Source organism: Paralichthys olivaceus, chromosome 8 (genome assembly GCF_024713975.1).
Source record: "Paralichthys olivaceus isolate ysfri-2021 chromosome 8, ASM2471397v2, whole genome shotgun sequence".
NCBI lineage: Eukaryota > Metazoa > Chordata > Actinopteri > Pleuronectiformes > Paralichthyidae > Paralichthys > Paralichthys olivaceus.
The window spans coordinates 14818773-14828276 of NC_091100.1; the positions used below are offsets into that span (position 1 = coordinate 14818773).

General features: G+C 44.8%; 1 protein-coding gene across 2 annotated transcripts in view; it reads right to left on the reverse strand.

Annotated features, from left to right (window-relative positions):
* The window catches only part of tnrc6c2 (trinucleotide repeat containing adaptor 6C2), a 117095-nt gene extending 108144 nt beyond the window's left edge, over positions 1-8951 (reverse strand). The window contains exon 1 of one of the 2 annotated variants that reach the window (XM_069530278.1): positions 8842-8951. The gene's annotated coding sequence lies outside the window, so the exon portion shown is untranslated. The remainder of the gene's footprint in view (positions 1-8841) is intronic. The other variant, XM_069530280.1, reaches the window with a different exon arrangement.
* Between the last annotated feature and the right edge of the window lie 553 nt (positions 8952-9504).

Consider the following 9504-nt stretch of genomic DNA (forward strand, 5'->3'; position numbering starts at 1 on the left):
GAAGCAAAAATGGATGAAAGGGTCCAGGAAGTTCATTTTAAACCCAAAACAAACATACAGAGAACAGAAGCCAATAAAAAAATGCACCTTTAATGAAAACTGGTTGCCCCAGTAATGCACACTAATCAGCTTCATTCCACACGAGCCACGAGTTCATGCGAGATATTTGCATGTGACAGATTTTTTCAGTGAACACACATCAGTCTTTTGTGTTGACACTCAAATAAACTTCATTAATTCTACGAATGTACGTATGAAGAAAAAAAGAAAACATACAAAATAAATAGAAACATGAATAGAAAAATAAGATTGTGTGATGTTAATTGATTGTTGTATTAAAGCAACACTATACATATTTCTTACCCTAAAATAAAAGCCACAAAATCATTTCGATAGAGCCCTGACTCAGAATAGGGATAACTGGATTGGTGCTGCTTTCTTTTCCACCCATAACCTTGAACATCTGTTCTAGCTCTATGCAACTTTGGTGAGTGGCTCCTGTCTGAAGTAACTGATGAGCTGTATGTGAGAATACAAATGTCTGAGTCAGTTGATCATTCTCCAGAGTTCTTCCTGCCTAGTAAAAATGTCAGAGTGAGCCTCTCTGAGAATACAGCAGGATAATGGTGCTTGATGACCTTTCTGTTTCGTGATGGACGCAAAATGGACACAAAATCTCTTCTGCTCTATCCAGGCACCACCTGAACCCTCCTGAGATTTTCTAATTAGTGTTAATGCGTTGGACCCTGAGAATCCATCCTGCTGGGTTCTTCATATGAGATTGGTCTGGAGTTCATGTCTGAAATCTGCTGTATTTGGGGGCTTAAATAGTCATCAGGTCCGTAAGTTCAAGAGTAATGGTGAACTGTAGATCAGTTAAAAAGACTTGGAAGTCCTTAAAACCAACATTTATCTCAAACATTCAGTGAGGAAACCTTTAAAATATCAACAATCCTAAAAAGATTCTGGTGAATTTGTCACAGCGGCAGCTCTTCTGGTTGAGGAAGCTGAGGATCATGGGTAATATCCACCATTCAGTCGTGCAAGTGGGTCTATGCAGTCAGAGCTCAGGCTTTGTTTTTTCTCTACATGAAAACCACGTCAGGGATTAGACATGGAGCACAACACAATGAGGATACTGAGGGCGCTGTTGCAAAGTAAACAATACTTTTCTTTACATCTATTTATTTAATAAGTGTCTTACATTAAAAACCCTTTTGAACAGAGTTCAGACAATATTATATTTTCCGTTCTTTGTATATACACTGTACATGTGCTTTATCTCACATTTAAAATGCATAAAACATACAGGGTAGTCCAAGTATACTTTCTAAACAATAAGAATATCAGAAAAAACAAAGTATATTCAGCTTTATGATGCATTCAGTGCACATGACGTGTTTGATATATTTTCCCTTTTTATGGATTCTGTTATTCTTACAGTATCCATCAACAGGTGTAAAGAGGAACTGTATATGTGTGTATATCTGAGCACATCCGTTTGTGAGCATGTGTGCCTGTGTAAGCAAGTGCCCTGGCATGCATGTATGTGCATGTGTGCCACATGTGTCAAGCTCAGCTGCATCGAGTGTTGCGACACACAACGCGGTGGAAAATGAGCTGGCCAGCCGGCGAGAAAGAGTGCCGACACAGCAAACAATGCTGCGACCAGGGACAGCCGGTAATGGGATAAGTGGCGGGTTACAAATGTGTCAACTGGAGTGTGAACACCATGTTAGGTATGCAAATGAGGACAAGAAGCCATTGGCTTGGCATGCATGGTCCATCTATTCCACAGCAGCCTGCCACGGTGATACAGGGCCCGTCAGAGATGGCCTGTGGTGGCTGCAGCAGTTTACTCTATAAATTACAGTTAATGGGCTATAGATTCCAACCTATGGAAATTAATTCAATATATCTCTCTCTGTAAGCTAAGTGGTGACAAATATGTCCTCCTCTCTGAAAGCATGCCACACTGCTGCTTCACCCCCAAAAGGTTATGAGAAATGCAGCCGACATGCAAGACAGGAGTGGATAACAAAATTAGACTGGCACTCTTTGATATTAGTCCCCTTAATAAGCCTGACTTTTAAATCACGATCCATCAACTATTCCCTGGGAAATTGGTGAAAAAACGCCAGATTTTAACATCAGTCAATGTCAAAATCTAGGTTTTTTACTGTGTCCCATCCTTCCATCCTTCCACCAAATGGATGGTTATAGTTACGATAGTGTCCTGCTGTGGTGTCTAGTAGTAACTACACCAACTTTCTCAGCAAAACACTTCAGGCTTCACCTTTGTGACATATGAGGCTGCATCCACACGACAACATTTTTGCTTTAAAATGCATCACTGCTGCTATAATTACCCAGACACATTGCTCAAATGTTTAAAATGCAGAAGTCAGGAAACGCTGCCGACCCTGTTTTGGTTATTCACTAGTAACAGCAGCATAGGCTCAACATTGTAAACTCTGAAACTGAAACTGAAAAGGTTTGTTGTTCCACTTCTTACCACTGTTGTTATTATTTGTTTGCAGTATTTTTTAAGCAATCGACTGAAAGTAGATCTGCTTCCTGTTTACAGTGGCACACACATCACCAGTGAGAGTAAATGGTCCCATGTGTTTTCAGGTATGTAAGTATGGACAGGGATTATTGCTGAGCTTGTGTGGACGGTGATCATTTCAGTGATAAACCATCATTTGAAAATCAAAATGTTTGTCAGCCACAGCTCTTTTTTTTCAATGATAAAAGATCTTAAGAGTTACGTACTTCATCACAGGCTGAGAGCATGTTCCAGCTGGCAGTGTAGACCCTTTGGCTCCTCGACTTTACAAACATGGTCGGCAGATCTGGGCCACTCATGTACAAAAATCAGTCACTCCAGCTGCTGGAGAGGAACACTGTTCTAAAATCCAATCATCAAGTGTGTCAGGTTTTGAACGGGCACCATCTCTCCCCTGAAGCACCCTTCAACCTCTGGAAGGAGAAAATACTTTGTGCTCGTATTTGTCGAGACTGAAGAGTATAGTCACGCACAGCCTGAGAGACATGTGTGACTTTTGTCCCTTATCTACTTAAATAATCCAACTCAGACTGAATTTAATTTCAACCCTTAGGAGTCTTGTGCTATTTTAACCGTTTTTGATGCTTTAGTTTTTTCATTAATATTCCGTATAAAAATGTTTATCATGCCAGTGTTTGGTATCTTTTTTTTTTCAGCACAAACTGACCATGTGAACAGACAGGATTACATTTTGACGCAGAATTTATGGGCAGAAACACAAAATTTGTGACCAAAAGGAAAACAAATGACGAAGGCGGCCTGCCTCCCTCCAGCTCCTCAGAAGAACGGTCAAGAGCCCTTAAGATTTAGAGGAGAAAGAAGAAAGACCTGACTTCTGTTCCTCTGCATTTTTCTTTGTCCTTCCAGCCCTCGCTTCTCCTCCTCCTACCCTCCCTCACCCCCTCCCCAACCCCTCCTTCTTTTTCTAATTTTCCTCAGGACGAAGGTGCCTGCCTGCCTGGCACATGACATTGATTTCCATCAGCGCTTGGAAATAACCTCGGAGCCGTTGCCAGGGCAACCCGCATCTACCTTTTTGCATTTTTGCATATTGCTGCTGAGGTTCTCTCTCTCCCTCTTTTTTCATCGCGTCGGCCGTGGCATACAGAGCAATGGGATGACAAATGCTCTCAGGTATAGAGGCGATGGCAGGGGATGGAGAGGAGGAGGGAGACGGGGGTGATGGAAGATGAGGAGAGAGGAGCGGTTGGGTGGGTGGGTAGCGGGGTGAGGAGGGGAGAGCACTCAGAGATGGATGGCTGTGCCAGGCAGGAGCAGGCAGGGCCATGGATACTGTGGCATGTTGTGCGCACGTGTGTTAGTGTGTGTGTGTGTGTGTGTGTGTGTGTGTGTGTGTGTGTGTGTGTGTGTGTGTGTGTGTGTGTGTGTGTGTGTGGGAAGGGTTATTGATGTCTCCCTGTTTGGGGCCAGGGGGGCCAAGAGTGGGTTGGTGGGGGGCAATAAAACACCAAAGCACTGACACCGATGGACTCCTTCCTCCTAATTAACTACATGAGGATAAGCACTGAGATTGAGAGAGGGAGAAACGGGAAAGAAAGATGAATGCAAGGAGATAGAAAGAGGAAACGAGAGTGAGAGGACACACTGAACTACACTTAGTGGGTCAGAAACACAGCAAGGTGCTTTACCCCAGTTTACCACAAGAACCGTCGCCCATGAACACACACACCTGTCTGTGCTGCAGGCCAACACCGGCACTGACACTCACCATGTAAGCCTGTGAGCGACATGAAATTCCTTCACTGACAGCAGCAGAACGTTGTGTGTGTGTGTGTCTGTGTGTGTCTTGAGTGGTCTTCTTGGTCTTGGTCATTTACAGCTCAGCGGTGTAGAGAGAGAGGTAGAGAGGTAGAGAGAGGTAGAGAGAGGTGGAGGTGGAGAGAGAGAGAGAGAGAGAGAGAGAGAGAGAGAGAGAGAGAGAGAGAGAGAGAGAGAGAGAGAGATCCCTCTGTTATTTTGTGTGGGTCCCTGCACATTTGTATGTGCACAGCAGCATGGGGCGTGCGGATGGGTGCATTGGGGTGGCTATCGAATCAGCAGAGTGTGTCATGAGGAATGTTGATGCAAACAGAGAGAGCGGGGGAGCCAGCCAGAGGGGCCAGGCTACCTACAGCCAACGTTTGCCTCATGGTTTCTCTTCCCCTTCCCTGTATCAACACCACAGTCAAAGTGCAGCCAGGGAGAAAATTAATCTCTTATTACCTGATTATATTATTAGGTTTCGCTTGGAGTGTCACTTAAATATTCCACATCAGCATTTCATCAGGCAGGGTTAGGGTATAGAAAATGGTATAGAGGAGTGCATTGTAAAGCAGGGCTACACGGGTGGAACGGGGGGCGAGCGAGCCAGCCGGTGGCGTGAGCCCTGAAAACAGGGTCCGTAATCGTCTGAGACATTCCTCCCCATCCCGAGGAATAAAGTGTGGCGCTGGCAATATGCTGGCAGAAAGCAATTTGCTCGAGTGCTATTCCCTCTGCGACGGCCCCCAGACACACAAGTCTCTTGAAAGCACACACACACACACACACACACACACACACACACACTAAAGCAGTGTAATGCCCAGCCATCCAATTCACAATGGGTTCAGGAGTCAGGTAAGAACACACCTACATACTCGCTCTCTCTCTCACTCACACACACACACACACACACACACACACAAACACAAACAAGCTACTGCTCTCTTTTTTTCCTCTCAAACATACTGCATTCATCCATCCAGCCTTCAGATTTGCCTTTCATTCCCCCTGACCGATACCTGAGCGCACCCTCCCCACCTCACACATGCACACACAAACTAATAGTGGAATTTAGAGGCCATCGGTGAAGAAAATGAAACATGGTAGCACTGCAGGGGCAACAACCAAAGGTAAATACACTGTGAAAAAGAAGGACAGAAAGAAAGATAGACATTTCAGGTGTAAATCAATCTTATCTTATATATCCCTGGCTCAAAGGTCCCTGATAAGTCTTGCAAAGGCTACGGTAAACAAAATTGATCATTACAAAATTCATGAGGTCCAGAAATCCAAACTTGGGTCTCTCTCCTCCTGGAGGGCAATGCTATTATTTTCCTCCATCCCTCGCAACAAATCTACACACTCGGTGGCTAAGACTTGAGAAAAGGGCAAATTTGCATACCTACCATAAGGAAGAAAATCTGATCATATAAATGTAAATAAGGTGAGCTTAACTTATATTTTCCCAGAGAAAACAGTAAACCGATAACACGGGTGAGCAGCGGGCGGAGAAGAGGGAGGTGGATGGAGAGGCGAGGGCTTCAAGGGGCTCGTGGATCAGTAGTTGCATTAATGTCAGGGACTGACGGAGGGAATCTGCTGGTTTTACACACACCGGCACAGGCTTGCAATGTGCACTGCTCTGGATGCACAGCAGGAGGCAGTAGTGCAGCAGCAGCAGCATATATGCAAACACACAGTTCTGCAAACTTTCAGTGTCTGTTCATTTAGCCACATATTGTTTCACAGTTTTCAGTCAAATTGCTCAGCACATAACTATTGTTCCAAATAGTAACTGTAATCACGACATCAATCTAATCTTTGTTTCCTCTGCAAAAGGCCATCACTCACTATATTCAACAACAATGTTAAACAGAATGCAACTAATAAAAGTTGATGCAACCATCCTCTACACTGTGATGTTGAAAGGTAGCATCTTGCCTCTGTCCCATCTGTCTCTGTCTCTCTCTCTGACCAAGAAAATTACATTTATCTCTGGTTCTGATGAGAAATATAGTTCATTGCAATGTATTCTGACAACTCAACGGAACAACGGAATGCAAAGTAGAAGGGTCGGAGGGCACATACAAGCCCTGTTTTGCCATGTTAAAGAAAGTGAGAAAAAAAAATCCTCCGTCCAGTTATTCAGATCAGCTTTAAAATTGAATGGGCTCCTCTTTGGAACCCACCAACACCCTGCTCTACAAACTTTGAAATTGGTTCAGTAGTTTTTGAGCAATCCTGCTGAAAGAGAAACAAACTCCAATGTGGAGGTAATAATAGGAAATCAATTTTGAGGATTTAAACTAATGCAATTTTTTACTATTGTTTGCTGGAAACCTAGAAGCATCAACTCTGCACTACAGGACAGAACTTCTCCAACAGTATATGAATGAACGTCATTGTTGAATTCGACACAAGCTTTTGACTACTTTAGCTAATATACAGTATTCGGCTGCAAGGCACACAGGCTTTCAGACTGAATGTAATTTTGACAGAGAAAAGTTCATGGCTGAGAAGACAGAAGACAAGCACTTTATTAGCCTGCTCCGGAACACGCTGCTCTGCCTACAGAGAAAATGAAAGGACAATCTCTCCGGCTGTACGCGCACTGAGGGCTCAAATCAGATTATTTCCCCCACCTATTGTGACTTAGAATTTGATCTTTTCATTTCTGCCCAAACACTCAATCTGATTTCCCCCCCTGTTCTGCCACACAATGGAAACATCAGATATATGCCACAAACTGCAAGAGAAACAGGAAAATAAAATTGGGTCTGAGGGCGCTGTTTAATTCTTCCTCAGAACAGCACATCCCACTGAAGAACAAAATGTGATTTACATTTTCATGACCTCAGAGTGGGTTTCATCACAGTATGACTGTGAGGATGCCAACACGGTCAATGGCGCATGAAACTGCCTCTTTTTATTGGCATGGCATTCAATCAGTTCCTCTTGGGTATATGTCCTCGGCTTTGCAGTAGGGGCCACCTATAACAGCACTCCCTGCACCTGCCAACATCTTACTACTCAGTCCGTTTTAATGTCCCCCCCCCCCCAATCCCACCCACACTTCCATCCCTGCATAAATGCAATCAGCCCTGTCAAGAAATGCAGAACCGCTCGCTCTCTTCCTCCATTGTTTCTGATTGATTATGCAGAGGAACCGTCGGTCTGTCCTCCCTTCCCTCCACATATCTTTGAATTCCACCGCACTTGGCTTGAAGCCAAGAGATCCTCCCCCATCCTTCCTACTCCCACCCCCTGACCTCACCCACCTATACATAAACCTCCTCCACCTCTAGTAAGGTGAAGGTTGCCCTCAGCGACTGAAAAGCAAAAGGGAACAAGGTGGGAGGATGATAACGTTTTTACAATACTAAAGACGAAAAAGTAAATTGTACCATTGCCCAGCCAGGAATCGAACACAGAAGACAAACACAGATGGCGTAGGTGAAAACCTTTAAGGCATAAAGATATTTCTGAAGAAGTGATTGAAGAAGCAATGTTTCTTATACCTAGCCCACAAGGGAGCCGCCTATCTGCCACAGACTAAAAGGATGGCCACATCAGAAACCATTTCTCATTTTATTACTCTGGAGGAGTTGTTTTCCTCCAGCAGCCTGGCAGCGATGGGTAGAAATACAACTGCCTTGGCATGCTGAAGCACCTTGAAGGCTGATGGGGGGTCTATATCTCATTGTCAATTGCCTCTGTTATCATGCAATGCACATTCACTCACACTCTGCATCAGTGTGAGTCTTAACTGATGTGCCAGTCAGTCAGCCCCATTAAACCCCAAAGCAGTCCCTGGGCAGCCCTTTTGTCTTCACTATTTGTTCCCCTCAGCAGCACTAAACAGCAGCTCCCACAACATTCACTCCAGCTAAACAACCTTCGCCTCCCCAGAGAGGTAAGACGTCTCCTCTCCCACCTCCACTGGCGACTTTAATGAAATATGCAGCTGTCTTTTAATCAAAACAAGGCCAATTTGCATACGGACAGCAAGGAACGGGAGACCCTCCTCCTCTCCCCCCACCCTCACAGCACCAGAGCTGGCTGCGATCCAAGCAGACGAGTGCCCCGATGTCGGAGCGGCAGCAGGAAGGAGATGGCAAGGAGGCGGAGGAGGAGGAACGGGAGATGCAGGATGTTTAGATTGGGGCAAGGGGAGGGAATGGCGGAGTGGGAGGGGCGGGAACATGGCTAGAGACCTAGAGACAAGCAAAATCCAAATTAAGCAAACGAACAGATGGATGTTGCACATTAGCATATATCAACAACAAACAAGGGCGCCATGCTTCGTGTCCAGGAGAGTGAGTTGGCAGGGCTGAAGGGTAAATGGGGCAGGGGATTAGAGGTGTTCTGTGTATGTCCGCGTGTACACATATTTGTTTTTACATAAATAAGTTGGTGATACAGGATGACAAAGATTACAATTGATGGCATGCACAGTTTTAATAAATGCAAAGCCATTAACGATAAGCGATTAATTAGCAACAAATTACCTTGCGTCGATTATTTTGGAAGCGCAGCGAGGCGGGGAGTGTCGGCCGGGCAATGGGCTGCGATCTTTTGTTTTGTGCTGTTTTCACGGCTCAGGACGGAGGAACCGGCAGATACAGCAGAGTTCTCTCTTCTGTGAAGGAGACAGAGGCTGACGAAAGATTTGTGTGCACATGTGCGTGTCTGTTTGGGAAAATGAGAAATGCAACTAGCCACTTGTGCCACCCCAGCACAGATAGGCGTTGGCTCTCTTTTAAAAAAAAAAGGAAGGTTTACCACGCAGATGGTGAACTGGCTGACTGTAGGTCTTGGCTGTCTGGTTGTCTGGCTGGCCTGGTGGCTCATTGGCTGTCTGGCTGGAAGGATTCTGCCTGGTAACGACCAGAGCCAGTGAAGCAACAAAGAAAGCTGATCTTTCCTTTGGATATTTGGTGTAAATTTATACATGGATTGATAATAATTTGGCATTCAGTTTAATCTGACAAAAACATAACAATAGTGGACAAGGCAAAATGCTGTATGTTGGCTTTCTACCAACCATGTGCACCATGAATCACAGTATTCCTGCCAGAAGACAGTGGTAACATGCCGCCACGGAGCAATATGGTGGTGGACTGAAACGTAGTGATATATTAGGCTATGTGATCCAGCTGAGACTCATAATG